At 34.8% G+C, this 22,418-nt stretch overlaps 1 non-coding gene across 1 annotated transcript; it reads left to right on the forward strand.

Moving 5' to 3' along the window:
- The first annotated feature begins 503 nt into the window (after nucleotides 1-503).
- Nucleotides 504-575, forward strand: Trnam-cau. The gene has a single exon. It is a non-coding gene; the product is annotated as a tRNA-Met (tRNA).
- Nucleotides 576-22,418: the final 21,843 nt, after the last annotated feature.

Here is a 22,418-nt window from a genome sequence, read left to right on the forward strand (position 1 = left end):
AGTGGTTATTTTTTGACCATTTGTCACCTTTTCTAGAAACGGTTGCCTCGTTCAATATTCAATAAGTAGTAGTAACTTATGTACTTACTTATTTGAATCATTTTCATTTTCAATCATCAACTACCAAGTTACCATTATTTGATTATTATTATTTTCTTTGTTTCAGGTACATGCAGGATTATACAATTGAAAAGTTAATTATGAACAACAACAGTTAACTAAGTAAGAATTAATTAAAATTAAATAATTTACTATGATCCCCCATGAGTATCAAGCTTGCAAATTTTCGGCTTTATTATACTTACCTTTTTGCACTTGTAATTTACTTACATTGGTAAGTATTACCTACTCTTAACTTGTTTGAAAAAATAAAAAAACACACCATAATACCAACAAAATGTTGTAATCGCTAAACTCACTGGCGTTGCTGTGACGTCACGCGCATGCGCTGTCTTATCTCTCTCCAACATAACAGCAACGCTGATTTCGCCATCGCTGTCAAGAGCAGAGTGGCGCAGTGGAAGCGTGCTGGGCCCATAACCCAGAGGTCCGTGGATCGAAACCACGCTCTGCTAGAATCTTTTTATGTTTTATTTTTGTATATGCCGCTAATAATTATACCTAGGTAATCTCAATATACTTACGAGGTATTTTTATTTTCAGTTTAAAAATTAATTTTATCATCTTAAATTTTCCGCATTGTGTACTTACCTATGATTGTATTGTACGGACTGTAAGTACCTAATTAAATAGTATTTACAGGTGAATGTTTCGGTTAGGTAGCTACCTATATAATCTTAATATTAAACAGACATGTAGGTACTTTGTACTAACAAGTTTATGTACTGACAAAATCTATAAGGCACTTTTTTCACAAATTCCAAATAGGCGTAAAATATAAGGGCCACTTACCACAAAAACTTATACAGTATTTAACACGTGATTAGCGCTGTCAAACGCCTACAAAAAATCTGTTAAATTTCGTTTTAAACACTAGTTAAACAGTGATTAAAGTTTTTTGTGGCAGCACAGAAGTTGTTTTGAATGACCCAATGAGTCACCCGCTAACTGTACCAGCCTGTATCCATGTTTACCGACTTTTGTGCCTTGTCGTGGCAAAGGGTGAATTGGGAATATTTCCAAAGCCGTGCCGTTGCTAGGCAACCGCGAATCGGATTTCTTGCGGGGCTTCGTACTTTATTAAGTATTCAAATTCTTTCGATTATAAGTAGGAAAGTACCTTTAGAATTACCCAAACTTCAGAAGTTCTTGCCTGGTGTGTGAGGTGTGGAAACACAAAATACCAATTTGAAATTTAAAAATATCCTACTAAATATTCAATTTAAAATAACATCATTAATTTAAAAATAACTTTGATTAGCTACTCGTAGCTCAGTGGAGAAAAAAATATTACGTACTGTAGTGCAAATGGCTTACAAAAACTGCATTTACATACACTTACTTTTTGCAGAACCCTGTAATATAACATGACACAGTATACAATTACATCCTAACTAATCCTAATATCCTATCCTAATCCTAATATTATAATAATTGCGAAAGAAACTGTGTCTGTCTGTTACTCTTTCACACCAAAACTACTGAACGGATTTGAATGAAATTTGGTATACATATTATGGTCTCGACCCTGAGAAAGAACATTGGCTACTTTTTATCCCGGAATAGCCATGGGAAAACTTTTTAAGGTGAAGCGAAGCTAGCGGGAACAGCTAGTTTGAAAATAACTTTGATTAGCTACTCGTAGTCTCTCTCAGTGAAAATGGCTTACAAAAACTGCATTTATATACTTACACTTACTTTTTGCAAAACCCTGTAAGTACTTACCTAATATAAATGACACAGTATACATATGACTATACATATGTATTATACCTATGACTATGATTTAAGAGTGTTAGATTCGTCTCATTACCAAACTAATCCCCGGAAAGAATTACTTCTGTGTTTGCGGCAGTTCAATCAAGCTTCTCTAATCTGGAGGCAGATGGAGGATTAACCCTTAATGCATTTAGTTATCGGACAATGGAGTGTGGGGTGGGATTTCAGATTTTCATCTCAGACTGTGTGTGCGATTTTTTAAAAAGTGCGACTTTCCTCGAAACGATTTTTAAGTCGCGCTATCCATATTACTTATTTACGGTGATGCAAAACATCGTGAGAAACCTGCACATCTACATTCTAGATGTGTATCCTAAGTGCATTGTACTTATTTCAAAAACGGCGATATGGTTCACAACCTATCACGTGAGTACAAATGTGCTGCGAAAAGTGGGTGGCTCACTTGTGGCCAACTCTGACTACCGCTTCGAGCATTAGAGTCGTGAGTGCATATGTATTATGTATGTATGTACTATCCATATTAATTTCATTCTCAATTTTCATGTTTTGACCATTTGAATGCTTATTACAAGTGAAATCGACAGAGTCTACCACTCTACCAGCACCTTTAGGTGGATATCTACATAGTTTATCTATTGATGGAACCCATAATTATTAAAAATATATTATATTGGTTTTTGGAATACTTACAATTATAATCATAATCATAATCATAATCATTTATTCATTGCAACTATGTTGGTGTTACACTGTTCTTAAATCTATGTACATATAAGTATCCTTAACATAGCTCCCTGCAGGGCATAGAGCAACATTTTCTTAAAACTAAACAAGTAGGTAGGTACTTAAAAATATAAAACAAAACATATAACTTTATAATATACCTATTTTATACATTTAACCATTTTAAAATATGTATTTAAAAACTATCTAATAAATATTCATTTACTGAATAATAACATCTTTCTATTAGAAATGTTTTTAGACTACTGAAAAATATGTTATAATTTTTCTCACATTTAATAGTGGTAGGTAGTTTATTATAAATTTTGATACATTTAAAATATGGGCTATTGTTGAAGATCTGCATATTTGACTGTGGTACTGCTAATTTGTTCTTATTTCTTGTATTTATTTGATGTATTTCGTTAACTTGTTTGAAAAGGTTGATATGTAATTTTACAAATCTGACTATTTCATAGATATAAATACATGGTAGGGTTAGGACTTTGTGTTGGGTAAAGTATGATTTGCAACTAGTTGTGTTTGGTATATTAGATATAATTCTGAGACATTTTTTTTGCAAAACAAACAAGTCGTGCACATCTACACTGTCTCCCCATAGGATGATGCCGTAGCTCAGCCATGCGTTTGCGTAGGCATAGTAAGCCGACAATGCCGTTTTCAGGTCTGTATTAACTTTAAGTACACCTAGAGCATAAATAAATTGTGATAGTTTAGTTTTTATGGTTTGTATATGACTTTTCCAATTTATGTGGGTATCTATGTTTATGCCTAAGAGTTTGAATTCTGTGACATTTTCTATATGGTCTAGTTGAAGGTTGAGAGGAGCTTTTTGATAAGGTCTGAATTGGATGATTTTCATTTTTAAAATATTAATTTCTAGGTTGTGATTAAAAAGCCAGGTTTTCGTTTCGTTGAATATATTTTTAATTTGATTATTGCAGTCATCTTCGGAAGTGCTTTGGAGTAGTATAGAGATGTCATCTGCAAATAGTGTGTTATGTGCTTTTATATGGTTTGGTAAATCATTTATATAGACAAGAAATAGAACACATCCTAAGACGCTTCCTTGTGGAATAGAGCAGTTTGTTGTTCCGGTATTTGATTTCATAGGTATTATTTGTTGCTTGTCTAGGTCGGTATATTGTAGTTGAACGTATTGTTTTCTGTTAGCTAGGTAAGAGTGAAACCAGTCATATAGTAGTCCGCGTACTCCTGAGTCATATAGTTTGGTCAGAAGTATTTTATGAGAGACTTTATCGTAGGCTTTCGTTAAATCTAGTAGAAGTCCTATAGCATATTTCTTTTCGTTAAGGTAGTTATGGATCTCTTGAATATATTTATATACTGCTAATATTGTTGGGTGTTTTTTCCTAAATCCGTGCTGGTTATTATGGAGTATGTTATTATTTTCCAGGTATTTGTAAAGTCTGTTTGTCATGGCCTTTTCGTAGATCTTAGAAATTACTGAGAGTAGTGCAATAGGTCTGTATTTGCTAGGGTCCGTATCTTTACTTCTCTTATTTTTGGCTATGGGTATTATTTTAGCTATTTTTAATTTCTCAGGAAAAGTTCCTTCTCTGAATGACTGATTGATTAGTTTTGTCAATGGGTAACTTAGTACATCGGAGCATTGTTTTAGAAGAATGGAGGGTATTTCATCATCCCCGAAGCTTTTTTTATTGCCTAGACCTTGTATGAGTTTACGGACCTACGGATTAAAAATAATCATCATCATTATCAGCCCGTATCTGCCCACTGCTGGGTATAAGCCTAAAAATATATGGGTATAAGCTTTAAAATAAGGGTTTACATCATCAAAATCATAAATATTATTCAAAAAGATTCTAAAATAAGCATAATAATATTTTCAAGCTAGTTTTATTATTATGTACCTACATATATTATTTTTATCTTTAGTCAAACATTATATGTCGTATAGTATAGTATACCCCTCAATTTCAGCCATGTGCTATTTCTACGAGAATAATAGGCATATTGGTCCTGCAGTGTTTGTGTATTGCACACAATACAGGGTGTTGTTTATGCATTGCGGTCCCATTTCTGGTCTATGGTTTATTGTTAACAACAAATCGGGTTCGGTTGGTTGGGTTAACTACTGGATTAATATTTAATATACTTCAAGAAACAATGTAAGCACTAATTAGTAATAGTTTATCAAGCACGGAAACAATGATTTAGAATGACGGTCGAATGGCGTAGGTAGTGGTTAGTGGCCCTGACTGCTATGCGGAAGATTCCCGGCTGGGGCAGATATTTGTTTAAAGACAGATATTTGTACTCGGGTCTTGGGTGTTGATATTTATATTTAGTATCTATCTATCTATGGATTTGTGCAGTCTCGCTGTCGCACTCAGCCGCGCTGCTTGTGTACGTACGGTCACTTAAAGCTTTACGAAAACAACTTTAAAAAATGTTTACTTGTGCACGTTGCAATAATACTTGTAACGATGGTGCTAAGTGTAGTGACTGTAACCAGTTCCTGGACTTTCCCTGCTCTGGGATCACAGAGGCAGGGTATAGAAGGCTTGGGGACAGGCAAAAGACGTGGCGCTGCAACACTTGTAAAACGGCTGGGAGCTCACCACGCGCTGCATCTTCCAGCCAAATCACCGAGGTGCTCAATGAAATAAGAGCTTTTAGGAGTGACTTCCTGCTTATGAAGTCTGATGTCCAGGAGACCTCCGTCGGGATACAGGCGCTGAACACCAAGTGGTCAGAAATGGAAACCCGCTTCTCTGACATGGAGGACAGACTAATACAGGTTGAGGCTAAGTTATCTTCCATACCTAAACTTCAAAAACAACTGGATGTGGCGAATGACGAAATCAATACTTTAAAAAGTGAGAACAACAATCGAGACCAATATTCCAGGATGAATAATTTGGAGATCTCAGGTGTGCCATACTACAAGGGGGAAAATCTATTCTCAATTTTTAAAAGTATCTGCCTAAAAATCGGAATAGAAATGTCTGATTCCGACATTGATACGATTCATCGAGTTCGTAGGTTTGACTCCGGTACGACGGTCGGTGACAATTCTACGGGTACCCGTAACCGCGCGCCGGCGATCATTGTGCGCTTCACGCGGCGCATGCGCAAGGACGAGGTGCTGTCGGGCGTGCGCGCGCGCCGCGGCCTCTCCACCGCCGACCTGGGGCTGCCCGGCGCTCCCGCCAACCTGTACATCGGGGACCATCTCACGCCGACAAATAAACAGCTGTTAAAACAAGCTCGGGAACTTAAAGCGAGTCTTAATTATTCCTTCCTGTGGATTCGCGACTGTAAAATTCTTATGCGTAAAAATGATAAGTCTAGAATAGTGCGTATTGCTAATGAGGCCGATCTACTTAAGCTAAAATGACTTATCCTATTTATCTCTTACTTATTTGTAACGATTGTAATAAGGTCATTAAACGTTAGTCAACACTATTTTTTGTGCCCTAGTAATAATATTATGTACTTGTGTTATAATTCTACCGGTAAACAAGCCTGTCTTGCGTTAACGATGAATCTTATGGTTATTAGCGTAAAGTTGATAATTGATAAATCACTTTTCATTAAGCTATAGGTACTTGGTATTTCTTCTATGTAATATAAAATTCGAACTTAATGCATTACTTTTAAGGTGCAAATTAAACTATGTTAGTCATAAATATGAATTTAACTGTTACAGCTATTATTATTTGTTGGTATTTCGCTTGCTTGTTATTGTAACTTCGGATGAGTTGCTTGTTTGCTTACCTACCATACTGTTACTTCGCTTTCATATCTATCAGATACAAATAACTACACTTATTAAATGCAATTTTATGGTAGCATTGGATATTTTTTTGTATGAGAGGCCAAATTCTGGGCAGGAACAATATAGGTCTTTATTACCCGTGAATAAAAAAAATGAGTAATTCCAATAATTTAACTTTTTACTATCAGAATGTGCAAGGCATGCGAACCAAATCTGAAGCATTTTTGTCGAGTGTTTTGCTTACTGATTATGACGTAATATGCTTAACTGAATCTTGGCTAACAGCTGACTATAGCGATTCTGAATATTTCTTCAATAAGTATAATGTTTTTAGACGTGATAGGTCATCGGCCGGGGGCGGTGCGCGGCGCGGGGGGGGCACGGTGCTGGCGCTGCGCCGCGACCTGCGCGTGCGCCGCCGGGACGAGTGGTGCGCGCCGGACCTGGAGGAGCTGTGGCTGAGCGTGGACCTGGGCGCCGCCACAACCGCCGCCGCCCGCCCTACGCGCCCTAACTCCGCTTCCGCACATTCCTCTTTATTAACAAAACAGTTAAATATTGTATGCGCTTATTTTCCACATAGCAAAAATCATTTAATTTCTTTACAAAAATTCTTTGGTAACGTTTCAGACTTAATGCTTAAATACCCTGATGATCTGTTTCTTGTGGCTGGGGATTTCAATATCACTTATGCTTCGTGGATTCCGTCGGATGACACTAAAGAACTGTCTCTTATCACTAACAATAATAATTTAGCGATTACTTTAGCAGAATTTATGGGTTTTACTAATCTTAAGCAATATAACTCGTGCAAAAATATCAATGGCCGGATTCTAGATCTAGTATTGACTAATCTAAGTTGTGACTTAAAACAGTGTGAGGACCCTATAATACCTGAAAATGTTCATCATAAGTCGCTCGAATTCACTATCTCTCTTCCCTCTCTCACTTTTCTAAAGAATGCAAAGAAGAATAAGATGCTATATCACGTCGCTGACTTTGAAAGTATAAAAACAGAAATTAAATCCATTAACTTGAATAGTCTGTCTAGTATAAACGTGGATCAAGCTGTCTCATATTTTTACTCGGTGCTTAATGCAGCCTTCCAAAAATATATTCCTGTGAAGAAGGTAAACTCTTCAAGTAACTTCTATCCTAGGTGGTACTCAGGGCCTCTCATTAAAGTCATTAAAGAAAAACGAAAATTTCATACAAGATGGAAACTATATAAAAATCCTTTGGATTATGATACTTTTAAAATGTTAAGAAATAGAGAAAAAAAAATGGAAAAACTTTGCTATAAATCATACGTAGAATTTGCTGAAGAAAACATAAATAAAAACCCTAAACTGTTTTGGAACTTCGTAAAATCTAAATTCCCCATAAATGACATCCCAGATGAAATGCATTATAACCATATATCTTCGTCTGACGGAGAAACTATATGTAACTTTTTCAACGATTATTTTCATTCAGTTTTTGAACCAGATAACAGTTGTCATGTTGACGAACTGAATGAAATTCCAACAGATTGTCCCATAGAAATATCTTCAGTAAATATAAGTACAGAGCTCGTTCGAAAACATTTAAAGTCTGTTGATCTAAGTAAAGGTCCTGGTCATGACTCAGTGCATCCAATTGTGTTATATAAATGTGCTGATGAGTTGGCTTCCCCTATAAAAACTATTTTTATAAAATCAATTGCAGAAGATTCTTTTCCATTGATTTGGAAAAGAGCTATAGTAACGCCTATACCAAAAGGGGGTGATAAACATAACGTTAAAGAGTATCGTCCCATTTCAAATTTGTGCCTTATTGGTAAAATATTTGAAAAAATTGTGTCACACGAATTAATAAAAACCATATCACCACATATCTCACCAAACCAGCACGGATTCTTTCGAGGCCGAAGCGTAAATACTAATTTAATTACTTATACAGATTTTATCCTTAATGCTCTCGATGCTGGTTGCCAGGTGGATGCCGTGTATACCGATTTTTCTAAAGCTTTCGATAAAATAAATCATAAAATTCTTCTTAAAAAATTATTAAAGATCGGTATACACGGAAATCTGTTTCGGTGGATATCGTCTTATATTAGCAATAGGAGCCAAGCGGTATCGTTGAAAGGATATATTTCCAGGACTCTTACCATTGAATCGGGAGTCCCGCAGGGATCCCATTTGGGCCCATTCCTATTCAGTTTATTTATAAATGATATTGATAACTTTTTGCACAACTCACTTCATCTTTTGTATGCAGATGATACTAAAATTTATAAAGCTATACTTTCATTAGAAGACTGCAACCAATTACAATCTGATCTCGACTCTTTTCTAGACTACTGTAATCAAAACCATTTACATTTAAATCCCGACAAATGTTATTCAATCACCTTTTCACGTAAACATAATCCTATATTGTACGATTATCATTTTTCTGACAGAATATTAAAACGAGTTAACCAAATAAGGGATCTCGGCGTGACTCTCGATTCTAAATTACATTTTAATATTCACATTGACAACATTGTTCTAAGAGCATAGTCTTGGATTTATTCTTAGAGTATCAAAACCGTTCAATCGCGCTTCTACACTTATAACGCTGTATAACTCATACGTCAGAAGCATTTTGGAGTTTGCCAGCGTGGTATGGAATCCCCAGTACAGGATTCACATTGATAGATTAGAAAAAATACAAAACAAATTTTTAAAATCACTAGACTACCGATTAGGTAACTGGTTTCAAGACTACAAAATCTCAGCTGAGCGACACAATATAATTTCCCTTGAAATCAGACGATCTTACTTAGATTCAATTTTCTTATATAAATTAATAAACAGCCATGTAGATTCAATTCCATTACTAAACAAAGTAGAATTTAAAGTACCACGAATCGCTTCTCGTACAAAATTTATCTTTTTTTCAAGCTGTTGCAGCACTAATTATGCAAAAAATACTTTTTTTAGACGAACTGCAGATAGTTACAACAAGCACCTCACTGATGTTGACATTTTTGATTTATCCTTAAGCCAATACAAAAAAGAAGTTTTAGAAAGATTTAAAAAAATGTGATAAGTTTCGTTAAACATAATACCTATATATTATTATAATATAGCTACCTATATTTACTAACTTTATTGTTAACCTTAAACTAAACTAAACTGTATTATTATTCTTTAAGTGTAAACGTAGCAATGTACCTAGTGTGAATTAATGTAATATTAGTGTATCTTTTTATGGAACTCCAGGTCTATTTACAAAAATGTTTGTTAAATTATTAGTAAGTGACTGTTTGTTTCCTGAATAAAATAAATAAAATAAATAAATAAAAATAAAATAAAAATAGATATATCAGCTGTCCGACACCCATAACACAGGTTCTGCCTAGCTTGGGGTCGGATGGCCGTGTGTGAGATGTCCCCACATGTTATTATTACTTTTCAATAGGTTTAAAATTGACGTTGTGTTATACAAAATTCAACTTTTTGACTAACGAACCTCGTTTGTTTGTTAGTAAATTTTAACTTTGTTGTAAATTTACAATATGTTCTATGAATTTAAGGGATAATTTAAACAGATCATAACAAAAATTGACAGAAAGTTTATAATTAAGGCCCGATTTCACCATTGAAGAATAAGGCTTATCGGAGAATAAGTCGTCCATTTATAATAATAATAATAATAATAAAAGTTTATTTCAATAAAAAATAGCAACAACGTTACAGACTTAATCTAGACAAAATAGGTTGAACAAATGCGTTGTGAGTTGAACCATCATAACCCTAAGCTAGGAATGATCCTGTATTATAGGATTATGATGTTTCTCCGATATAATGAAACAGTAGTAGGTACTTATACAAAATAAATTTAAGTAACGCCGTAACTTGATTTAGGATTAAAATAAGAGTGTGTGCCTAAGTTGTAAGTGTATGACTCTGAGTGTGTATGTGTGTGTGTGTGTGTGTGTGTGTGTGTGTGTGTGTGTGTGTGTGTGTGTGTGTGTGTGTGTGTGTGTTTGTGTGTGTGTGTGTGTGTATGGGTGATGTGAGTATGGAGTAATGTTATAGAGTAGAGCGATGCAGTTGATACATAATTTATGGGAAAAGTATTTTGATTGCAAGGTATTTTTAGTTATGTTATCATGAAGTCATAGTCAGGAGCTTCTCAGTCTCTTCATATGATAAGTCTGATAGCCAGCTTTTTAATTTACATTTAATTTCAAATTTATTAAGGGGGTAAATGTGCAAACTTTTATTTATTTTATTATATACTCTCGAGCTAAGGTTATCCAATTGGCTATGGGCAAATACCGTACGACAACTTTTTTACTCGATAGTGAGTGAGTAACGACATCTGTTGATAACAGTAGATATGTTTAATACATTTATAAAGATTCTAACCCGGTCGAGATTCAAACCGGACACCGCCATCAAAACAAAGGCATTGTTGCTTATTACTACTACATACTACTACATAATGGTAGTATCTATGTACACTGTGTATGTACCATCGGGGAAAACCATACAATTCTTGAAACAATATGCCGCACCCGCGCGTGTGTTTTTGCTTTAAACAAGCGGGCAGGCGTCTAGCGGTCGCAGTGCGAAATGAATTCGGTAGGAAAGTCACTGCAATTTGTATGCGTTTTATTAGTTTCTAACGTTACCGACAGGGGCGCTGATCAAGATGTTGTATAAATTGCTATCGAATTACGCTAGCGACTTGACTTGACGGCACTCGTGAATGATGCCAAAAAACATAGTGAGTGCGTCACATACAAAAACAGAAATGACAGCATTTTATTTACTGTTAGTGTACCAATGGTTAATGGCACAAATATTCTAAGGGCCAGTTTTTTGATCCGTGGTCAACTTTAAGCATTAGTCAAGTCACGTGTCAAGCATGACAACTGCATACGAATGTTTTTGGTTTTTAACTAAGGGTTACCATTTTTGACCAATGGTTGACTTAACTAGGGATCAAAAAACTGGCCCTTACTGATCTAATTCATAATTAGTGCTGAGTGGTATAAGCCTAAAGTTAACGTTAGTTTACCTATTACATGACAGACATGGTATAAGTGGGGTGTTATTTTATCGAGACGTTTCTTTTGCACTGACATTCCACACTCTATATGGTTCGTATTAAAATATCGTTGCTTGTAAGAAAGCCCACATAGACCCGACAGTACATGCGGGTACAAGACAAAGCATGCCACAAGTTACAGTTCTAATGTGTGCAAGTGAAGGGAAACTTCGCGAGTGGTTGAGACTGAGCCTATACTGCCGCTTAACAAACATGTCTTGGGTGGATATTGTGCTAAAACCGACTCTATTGCATCACGTTAGAGGCGATGCACAGTGAGAGAGAGAGAGTATGTATACGCGATGTTGGAGTGTACCTTAAACGTCTAGATTTGTCTTGTGTCTTTGAGTTCGAGCATCAAGTGCATGTGTGATTAAACTGGGATATTTGATGCTGCAGCTATGTACCTACTTAGTTATGTATGTAATCTATGTTTCTGTTAGTAACATTTGCTATTGAGCTGAAGGAACCGAGCGCAATAGTCGACTGATATGATTGATATGATTAAATTTAATAATGGCTGTCATATTATTAACAATAGCATCAAAATACTATCAAAGTCATAGAACGCGGATTCGAGTTGGTACCAATAGTCGAAGTTATAGATAAGGTAAAAATAAAAATATGGTTAAAAAAACGTCTAGTTGTAAGTTCATATTATTTCATATCGATCGTATGTACTTTTTCGCAAAGGCTCAGTCAATGAGGAGAAGAATTAAATTAAAAGTATTAAACCCTCCATTCTTCTATCGATGATTAATTGACTATATTCCTATCTGCACAATCAACATACTATCAAAGTCATAGAACGCGGATTCGAGTTGGTACCAATATAGTCGAAGTTATAGATAAGGTAAAAATAAAAATATGGTTAAAAAAATTTCTAGTTGTAAGTTCATATTATTTCATATCGAACGTATGTACTTTTTTGCAAAGGCTCAGTCAATGAGGAGAAGAATTAAATTAAAAGTATTAAACCCTCTATTCTTCTATCGATGATTAATTGACTATATCTGCACAATCAAAGCTACGGTGAAACAATATTACACACTATCCACGTATAGCCTTCAAGGATAATCCCGAATGCTCCCGTCTGTCCTCCCTTCAGTCAGTCAGTCACTTTCACACATAGGTAGGTCCTTTCATGCTGTAATCGATCGTAATCTGTTGTCGCGAACGCTGTTTCCAATCAACAGGACGGGCGTATGATGAAACGTGGACAGGACATAATAATGCCAATATCAAATTGTATCTAATCCATGCAGAATAAAAAAAAAGTTACACAATGAATGACAACAATCTTTGATAAAATTACTGTCTGTGTTTGGCACGATTTCACCTTTTGAAGAAAATGCATGGATTTATATTAAAGTAGTACCTTAATACTCCTGATAAATTAATTAGAGCTAACTAACAATACCTAAATTGTAATCAGTGTTCGGTACATTTAGGAATAACAGCTATGTACAATAGGAATAAAATAATAACTAATAACAAATAGGAAAACTATGAACTTAAGATACTGAAATGAAGATTTATTGAGGTAAATCTTAAAAAAATTAAGGTCTAGGTTTAGCCATATTATAATTTATAATATGCTTAATTTTAAACTTTATGCACGTGCTTTTTAATAAATAAAGCGTTTTTACATGGTTGCACTTTAAAATGGTTTTATATGCAAGTCCCATATGGAGTCATTTAATAACATGTATTGTTTTCAACGCTTTTGCTGTAAAATTAAGAAACGTCGACTAAACTAATAATTACAAAGTTGTGGATGTTGTATAAAGCAGTCACTTACACACATAACGTCTTGTGTTGGTGTGTGGGTGTCTGCTGGCCATCAGTTATTGTGGGAGGCTCAATCAAGATTACATACCCTAGCATTTGGATGCGGTTATTTAGGCTTATCGTCGTAAACTCTGTTATAGAGGTACATAATTGCATATTTGAGAAAGTTGATAAATAGTGAAAAAATACCGAGTTTCAGTAAGGAACTTTAAGCTAATGTCGCATTAAATCTATGTCTGCATCATTCTGTCCGCAATTCCGCATACTGTCAAAGCAAGGCAGCTTTACATTTAATACCATATCTTAAAGTTCTTTTGTGCAACACAGAGTATCTTACAGAAGATTATATTTGTTCATACAGTGAAAAACCTGAAGCAAACTCATATCTAAATATGAAACAAACAGCACAACACAGGAAACTAATAAAAAAATCAGTCTCCCAGCTCCTGTACAATTAATTAATTAACAAAATGGAACGAAGCTTAAAAACTTACAAAAGCTGTTCCATTACAGTATAGCCCACATCCATTAGTTCATATTCTGAATCCAGTGGGGTTACTCTATACTGACGAAAAACGAACGAACGCGAGCTGTCGTGCTACGGCACGTTTAATACAACGAGATAGAGTTGAGGCTCACGCAGCAGCGCTCCGAAGCTTCGTTTTTCGTTATATAGAGTGACCCTTCAGATCCGTAGCGCTACGAGCTCGGCTACGCCGCTACGCCGCTACGGGGCTACGCGGCCACGGCAGTCGACGCCGAGGCTTCGCGGCGCCTGGTCACAACTCGCCACGAACCCTCTCCGTAATTTTCGCTTTTCGGTAACATTTCGCGTATTTTTCGTGCCCATTGTGATAACGCCGTCATTTTTAATTAATGTGCGGAGTTTTTTCAGACGTGTTCCGAATAGGGCCCGCTGAGAGGCTACAAGACGTGATTCGCGAGTGTTTATGTTAAATACTTTTTTTCACGGGATATTTTGTGTCTGTGTTGTGGTAGGCTGTGCTTGGGCACAGGCTGGTGCAAGTGTTATGTTTGTTTATGTATTTGTGCTATGTTTTGGTTTCGGTTGTCGCTTCGTAAATTGGTTTGGTGGTACTTGTGGTAGGTATATGTTAGTGTGGTATATAGGACTTGACGTTTTTCTGTAACTGAACACTTATTGTTTAAATAACTTAATAGGAACACACTTTATTTGATTGGTTTGAATTATCTTAGAATATATAGGCTCATGTTTTATCTTGCAACATCGAAGTAGCATTTGTGAAAGTCGTCACATTAATTAAAGCCTTTTTAATGCTTTTCGCGGGACAATGAATTTTTAAGTCGTTTAAAAGCAATTAAGATCGTTTACTTTGAAGAAATTTCGTTTCTTGGAAGTTTATGTAGATGGCTGGTACATAAACACTTGATTTGTTATAGTGGAATCTTAAATGTATATTTTCAAATAGTAGGTTGAGAATCGATAGGAAAAATTATATTTAAAAAAACTGGATTTATGTATACGACCTTCAATATCCATGACTACATGGATAATATCCATGGTCTCCAAAACTAGTTTGACTAGTCAGTTAAGCATATTATATTGCAACTGCAATGTTTTAATTTAACAGAGTCTTTAACTGACTGTGCTTTAGTGCGTGGGCAACAGTAAATTGTTGTAGGATATTATATCTATTTGTTGTACTTGTTTAGTTTTTTTCCTAAAATCGTGTTAAGTTTTTTTTTGGAACTCTCATACAATTTTCTCCCTGTACCTCCTGCAGGTTGACTGGTAGAAAATGCTTTTTAGCATTAAGTCCACCTGATTGTACATAATGACTTCTGTATATTGTGCAATAAAATAATAAATAAATAAACAGTTTTAAGGTCGAGGTTAGTTTTAGTATCTATAGTAATATGTAAACCTTACAGTAAGTACTACAGCTGTACAGTGCACACTTATAAACAGACAGCCTTTATTATTTAATTCTATATTGCACAAATATAAAAATACAAAAGGTGGGCTTAATGCTAAGAGCATTTTCTACCAGTCTTTATGTTGGAATAAGGTATTTTAATAAATAATTATGTGCTGTTTTTGGTTACCAATATTTTGATCTATCTAAATGAAATATCTACTAGCTACATAAACAATGTAGTAAGAAATAAATAACTCATAAGATATGTAAGTTCTAAGTAAAGTAGTTCTAGTAGGCACCATATACTTTAGATACTTAATGCTTGTGTCTCAGTTCTGAAAATCGCTTATAATAATTATAACACCCTTGTCGTTGATGTTAGGTCTGAAAATAAACACAGAAACACACTACGGGTTAGGAAAATTAATTATTTAAAACATTGAGTTACCCTAACAAAAGACATTGCTGAAGCTAGCCAATGTTTCATTCAGCTTTTAACTTTGAACTCCCCTATAACACGCCAACCTAATTCAGCTGTAATTTAATAGAGGTCATATAACTGCCGCGTTTGGGACTGGAAGTGTCAAAATGACAATATTCCAGCAATTCTGTCTCCGTCAATTTCGTTGAAACAAAGCTTTAGTACAATAGACCTCCATTTTCATCATAAAATTGTGAAGGGACTCTCGGGGAGCTATTCTGAAACTCGACTGTAAAAGTTCCAAGTATAAGATTGACTTCTTTTTTTATTGTATGTGAGAATGTGATAATATTTAAAATTATGAAATAAGTGTAAAATGGATTTCCTTTTTCATGATTGTTATCAAGTTCGCGTGGAAATACACAATAATAAATAGTAATAATTACATCAATATTATATTGATTGATAGTGTAATTTTCTGAGTAGGATTAAAAAGCTTCCATTTCACATACGTTTTAAAAAAGGAGTCTTAGAATAGACCCCTAAAATTGTGGGTGAATGGAAATGATTTCGTTTAACAAAGAGCTCGTAACAACCTCCTTAGGATCAGGCCAGACGGTCACCGACTTTTTCAACGAAGGCATTTTCATAAAAAAAACGTTATTATGTAGTAATTTATAATGTCATTTCATTATATTCAGAGCTAGCGTATCCGTCATTTGCGAACTAAATTAGCACAGTTACTGGACAAGATTCAACTTTGACGGCCTTGTCACTAAAAATCTCTTCCAACCTTTGCATTGATAAAACAAATGAAATATAATTCAGCTATATTCGTTACCAATATTTGTGATTTTGTTTAAATGTGGAAACGAAAACCTATGGCTTTCAGAAGCCGACACCGGAAAGATCCATTATAATAATATTTTTTATTCTAGGAAAAATTTAATCAGAATAAAGGTAAATAGATAAAAAAAACTTCATCATGAGCTGAGGCTTTGAGCTCCTTTCTTCGGGAAATTAATTGTCCTTCTCTGCATAAGAAAACAATATTCGGATTAAGAAAGTTGCCAGACTGAAATAATTAGGGTTGAAAAAATACAGTCGAGAGTTATTTCCAGTTAAAACTTGCTCCGATGTTAGGAGCTTAGCTTCGGCACATTTGTAGGGTTCCGTACCTGAAAAGAAATACGAAAAGGAGACACTTTTTTTTGTTACAACTTCATTATTCATATTTTTACCAAATGGCAACATTTAATAAGTAGATACCTACTGCGTTTATTCATACTTGGCATAAAAGGTAAACCATCTTAGCGTGGTTTTTAATCAAAATATTATTAATACGAATAAACTACCTACACCTAAAATAAATATTTAACGGGGTAACATTCATACATTCATAGGTAATATACCCTAAAAAACAAAACCAAAATCGGTTCAGCCGTTTGGGAGCTACGGTACAACAGACAGATATACAAACATGTTGCATGGCAGTAAAACTAGAATTCCCTTGCCCAGTATACTTTACCTGAAGAAAAGTTTGAGAAGTTAGAAACTTTGTGCTTTAACATACAAAACCTTAATTGCAACACAAGTAAGGCTGCGCTTCAAACTTTACGTTTTTTACTTTACTTCGTATGGTGTCTTGTTTTCGTTTTAGCTGGCATTTTTTGTTAACACAGGACGATGGAAAATTTATTCACATATTTGGTTTTCTAAAATGATTATTGATTGCTGTAATGTGAACATTGATCAATACATAAAATGCTTTTATATACTTTACTATAATTATTTAGTGTGTCATTGAGATTTCCACGATAAATTTATCGACTTTAGTATACTTATTGAGTTAGAATACATTCAATTCATTCATAGCCTTCAATGAATACCTACGTCATTAATAATTCAACACAGTAATACAGTGTCAACCACCACACGCGTAGGTATCATTACACCTATTATTATTATATGAATAGATAAGCATTATTAAGTTCTTTATATGCACATAGTTTGGCGCCAGCCTAAGCTTATATTCGCTTCAAAAACTAGCCACGGGAATTATGGGATATATTTCTTTATAACGAGTTATCAAGATTATAAATCGTGATTGGTTTATCTATATGGTTTGGTGAGGATCATAAACGATATTGTTAGTAATTATATTAAGAATAAAAAATATACAAATTACTACATCGTGGTGGAAAGAAAGCATGCATGTAAAACTACTGAAATTTCCATGAAATTTTGTATGCAGTATTCTGCATACAAATTTTCCTGGACACACATTGTGTACGGGCTATTTTTTATCCTGGGAACCCCGAAGAAGGTGAAGAGAAGCTCGCGGGCAATTCCTAGTTCGAGATAAAGGTTTCTTCTAAATCAATGCACATATACATTATATTGTTGTATTGAGAAACCAGTCATTAACCTTCGAAGGCCGCCTACACAGCCTCGCACTGGGTCATGCGTTTTGTCTACTGCTTACTCTAATCTAATGCAACCTCCGTGCATAGTTTATTGTGCAACTATGACGTAATTTTATTCAAAGCCTGCTATTGCATTATTACGTCACCCACTCATTGACGCCCACTGCACCAAAGTTCACGTACACTGTGATAATGTCCTAAATCCGTGCTTGGTAAGAATTATAAGTATTTGAACAACAATCGATTCATTTTTCGTTGCCGACTATACCCAACGTATTGGTAACACCAAAAGCTGATGCCCTTTCAAACTTCTAGCATTCCGCCTAATACAACCATAAAAGTATATCTGATAAAAATGGTCTAAATAATTGACCTTGTCTGTCTGTCTGTACAATCCTTGACATTGTCACTTGTCATGCCTCAGTCATCTGAATGTTGTATGAACTTGAGTCACGAATGTCACAAACAATAGTTCGTTAAAAAAGTGTCACATTTCTATTTTCTTTTGTTTTGTGTATCTTTGTTGGTTTATTTTGTTTGCATGTCGTTAACCTTTCCGTAGCATTTTTCAAGTTTACTGTAATTTGAGGTAAGCATAATGGAAGGATTTCATGTGATATTGTAGTCAAAGTAAAGTCAAAGTTTCCTAATATAAATGTGAACTTTTATGATGTTGATGTGCCTTCGAATCGAAGACAAACTTACCCTTAGCTAGTTCTTACCCTTGGCGTTTTAAAGGACAACACAATGGCTATTGTCCAAAGTGGTATGTTTCCGCCACTGTGCCACATGCTACTACTAACGTACACGCTGGTTCATAGTAGCATTCACGACGCATGCAGAGGTCGTTGACTCTTGGCACAGGCTCACAGAAGTTGCGACAATGAGCTGCAATTATTTTGTATCTCTCTGTTATAATACTCGTATCAGAGTGACCTAGGTACGACTGTAAAAGTAAATAAATACTTTAATAAAATGGTGTTCAATCCCACCGCTTTTATATAACTCTTTGATTTACCAGATCAAATGGTGTAGCAAATTTGATGGCTATAGGTCTGACAATCAACAAAAGTATGATTTTTTTAAAACCATCTGAAATCTTTCTTTGCCATATAGGTATAACAACATAATAAAATCATTAGTTTACTTTTCTGTTCTGGTAAAGTTGTAATAAAGTTCGTATTTCCGAGCATCCAGCTTTAAACCTGTTAGCCTATATTTAATATTGTGCTCTCTGAATGCATGCAGCCTCCCAGTTATTCAATTTGTGAAACTGAATTTCAGCATTTAGGCACTTGCACTAGACGTGACAAGGCCACTTGATTTTTGAATAAACTTTTTCGTCCAGTTCCTCAAAGGATTCTGCTGCAAATTTATTACCGATTGGGTTAGCTGGAACAAAATGTATGATCACTTTATAAATGAAATGCAGAAAATTACAAAACAATCGTCTGTAAATTTGAAAGGAGAATTAATTAAAAGAATAATAATTTGCCAAGTTATTAATATGATCTATTTAAGTAAGTAGTACCTATAGATTTTATACTTAGAATTCCACCAACTGCAACTCCAAACCTAAACTTTTAACAAACACCAACGATCAAGACCGATCATAGTGGCATAGAATACAATTTTCAGATATGGATATTTTTCCTTGCGTTGTCAGGCAGTGTCGGCTGCAGAAAACTTTCATTTCACAAAGAAAAAGCCTTTGTTTGTACGAGATAATTGTATTTGTTTGAGGGGCCGAGCCGCTGACGTATTTGAATGGAAGGGCTACGATTTAAACGAGCTTGTTTCTCTTTGACTTGCTCCTCCGTGGATGCCTTCGGAAATATTGTTTCTTTGTTATTTCAATCCGTTTTCTCGTTATATTTGATGTAAAACTGGCATTCGGTGAACAAATATGAACGCTAACGGAAAGTTCAACGTATTCAGGCTCCATAAATAACCTAGATAGGTGTACTCAGTGTGGTCTGGAAATATGTAATGAAAAGAATGCATTCTAAATACAAACATTTTCATACCAAACAAAGACAAAAGCGCAGATCTGGGAACCGAGTAATTAAGCTTTGTGAAGCTTTTAAGCTTAACTTCCTGGCTTAGCTTAAAGTTATAGCGTGACAACTTCCAAGTTTTTGTTGGAGCTACGAAATTACGGATTTACGTACATGATGCCTTAATTAAGTACTTCAACTTGAAACAGTTAGTTAACAAAACAGTACCAAATGTGAATTCAATTATAAATTTAAACCACTGCTAATTTGTAGGTACTTATATGTTTATGTACGTACTGCTATAGATGCATCAGTTTGTTCAATTAGAGCTAACCAGGTACGGTCATAAAAGATAACTGAAAGGACATACTGTCTAAGTACCTATCTCAGACGACCAGATAGTGCATTGGTACCTTTATGAAAACCTTTTTCTAATAACAGACCCGATATCAAATTGGTCTTCTAGTACCGACACGCCGTACAAGGCACACAGCCTTATTTCACATACCATTCCACCGTACTAACTACGGCCAAAATTCTACACTGACACGCATAGTAAAAACTTATAATAAAAAATACAGCCATATCGACCCTTTTTGTAACACTAGAAACTCATTTAAAAAGGCTATTCGAAGGAGTAATTAAATTTAAATTTATATAAAACCGATCCTCGCTCCAATATTTTAAATTTATTATTATTCAATCTGTGGTGGTCCCACAAAACGCAACTCTTTGGAATCTGTCTTCCTTCTCTCCAGCTTAGTGGTATACCTACTCTCAATAGGTAGGTATACTGAACCCAAGACTTTAATTTTTATTTTTTGTTATGATGAATGCATCATAATTATCGTCGCAGGGCTAGGCTACTCACCTACACTGTATTTTGTTACTTATTATATTTTGTACCGTACTTACCATGAACAATATAATTTTGTAGGTACGTATACTTGTGCAAGTACATGCATAAGTAAATCAACGACTAATAACTGGTATAGATATCTTGACTCTGTCGGTGTCTCAATACACAAATATACATACCTACCTACTAACCGGTTCTGATACCTGCATCTACGCATACGCGCATCTAAGCTTAGTGGTAGGTACTCACAAAATAATTTATTCCCTAGTTCCCTACCGATCCCAAGACTGGACTCGAACTTGTCGCAGGGCTAAGACACACAGACACACATGACTGCCTGCAGTATACTGCCGCACTAACCTTACGATGGGTGGTATACTATTAATACTTAAATCACGTATCAGTATTTAGCACACACTCGTAAAAGGATGTCGCACGTCAACCTTCTTATTGTATTTTACATTTTTAAAAAACCGAAAGTTAAATCAGTAACTTAGCTAAGTATATACATAGTACTGAATATTTATTTTATCCTGTTCTTTGTTAAAAGACTTCTTTTTTTTTTGTTACAGACAAATTAGGAACATAATTTTATATCAGCATATACCTACTTTGCTTACTTACCTTAATACTAATTATTTTTGTTTTGTTTTTTTTTTCTTTGTGTCTAAAAAGTGTAAACTTCACGTTAGCTTGCTAAATTTTTATATTGAGTTCTACGAAGAAACCTATTATTGGCCTTACTTATAAATTATTACCACTTAAGTCATTGTAATAGTTACGCTGTTGGTTTCTCAATAAATAAATAAATAAATAAATAGATTTTGTCAATTACTCTCTGATCATTTACTTATTTCAATTGAAGTTCCTTCACTGTAAATGGTTAGTTCTGTATAAGTTTATTATAAGATTTATAGTCATTGCTAACGTTTTAAGTGTTTGTTAGATCTCGATAAAACAAGGTCGTTTGTGACGTTGTAACTAGTTTAATAGAGTTTTAAACCAGGTTTTATAGTCACGGCAAATAAATGCCTTAGTTGTAAATTCGGAAGTACCTACAAAATTTTTCAGTTACGTTATTTTTTGCTTTCAGCTATTATATTATGCTTTAGAGTCCTAGTTCTAGAACCTCTTACTGTACCTTTGGATTACAGTCGAAAGAATTTTCATGAACTGATAATAACGTAATGAAACATATTTGTTTTATTTGTTGAGTCAAGTAAGAATATTAAATATGTGCTTATTATTGTGAAAAGCTGAAAATTGTTGATGCGAAGCCTCTTACGAAAGAAAACCCAAAATAATTAACCAGCCGCCTGAAAAGTGCATAAACCTCATCAGCTTAGCATAAAACAATTATTCTTCCTCCTCGCCTCCATAGAAGCACATAAAAGTTTAATCTCTCCCGTGTTAATCTGTGTACACGGGTGTAGTTCACAGAGTGAGCTAATGAAGCTGCTGCAGATTATGCAGCTAATTTCTGATGCTAATAATAAGCTGGAGCCGACGTCAGCTAGCATGCGAGACCTCGACTTGAGCTCGTTTTTGTATGGCGTTGATTTATT

Source organism: Plutella xylostella, chromosome 18, assembly GCF_932276165.1.
Source record: "Plutella xylostella chromosome 18, ilPluXylo3.1, whole genome shotgun sequence".
NCBI lineage: Eukaryota > Metazoa > Arthropoda > Insecta > Lepidoptera > Plutellidae > Plutella > Plutella xylostella.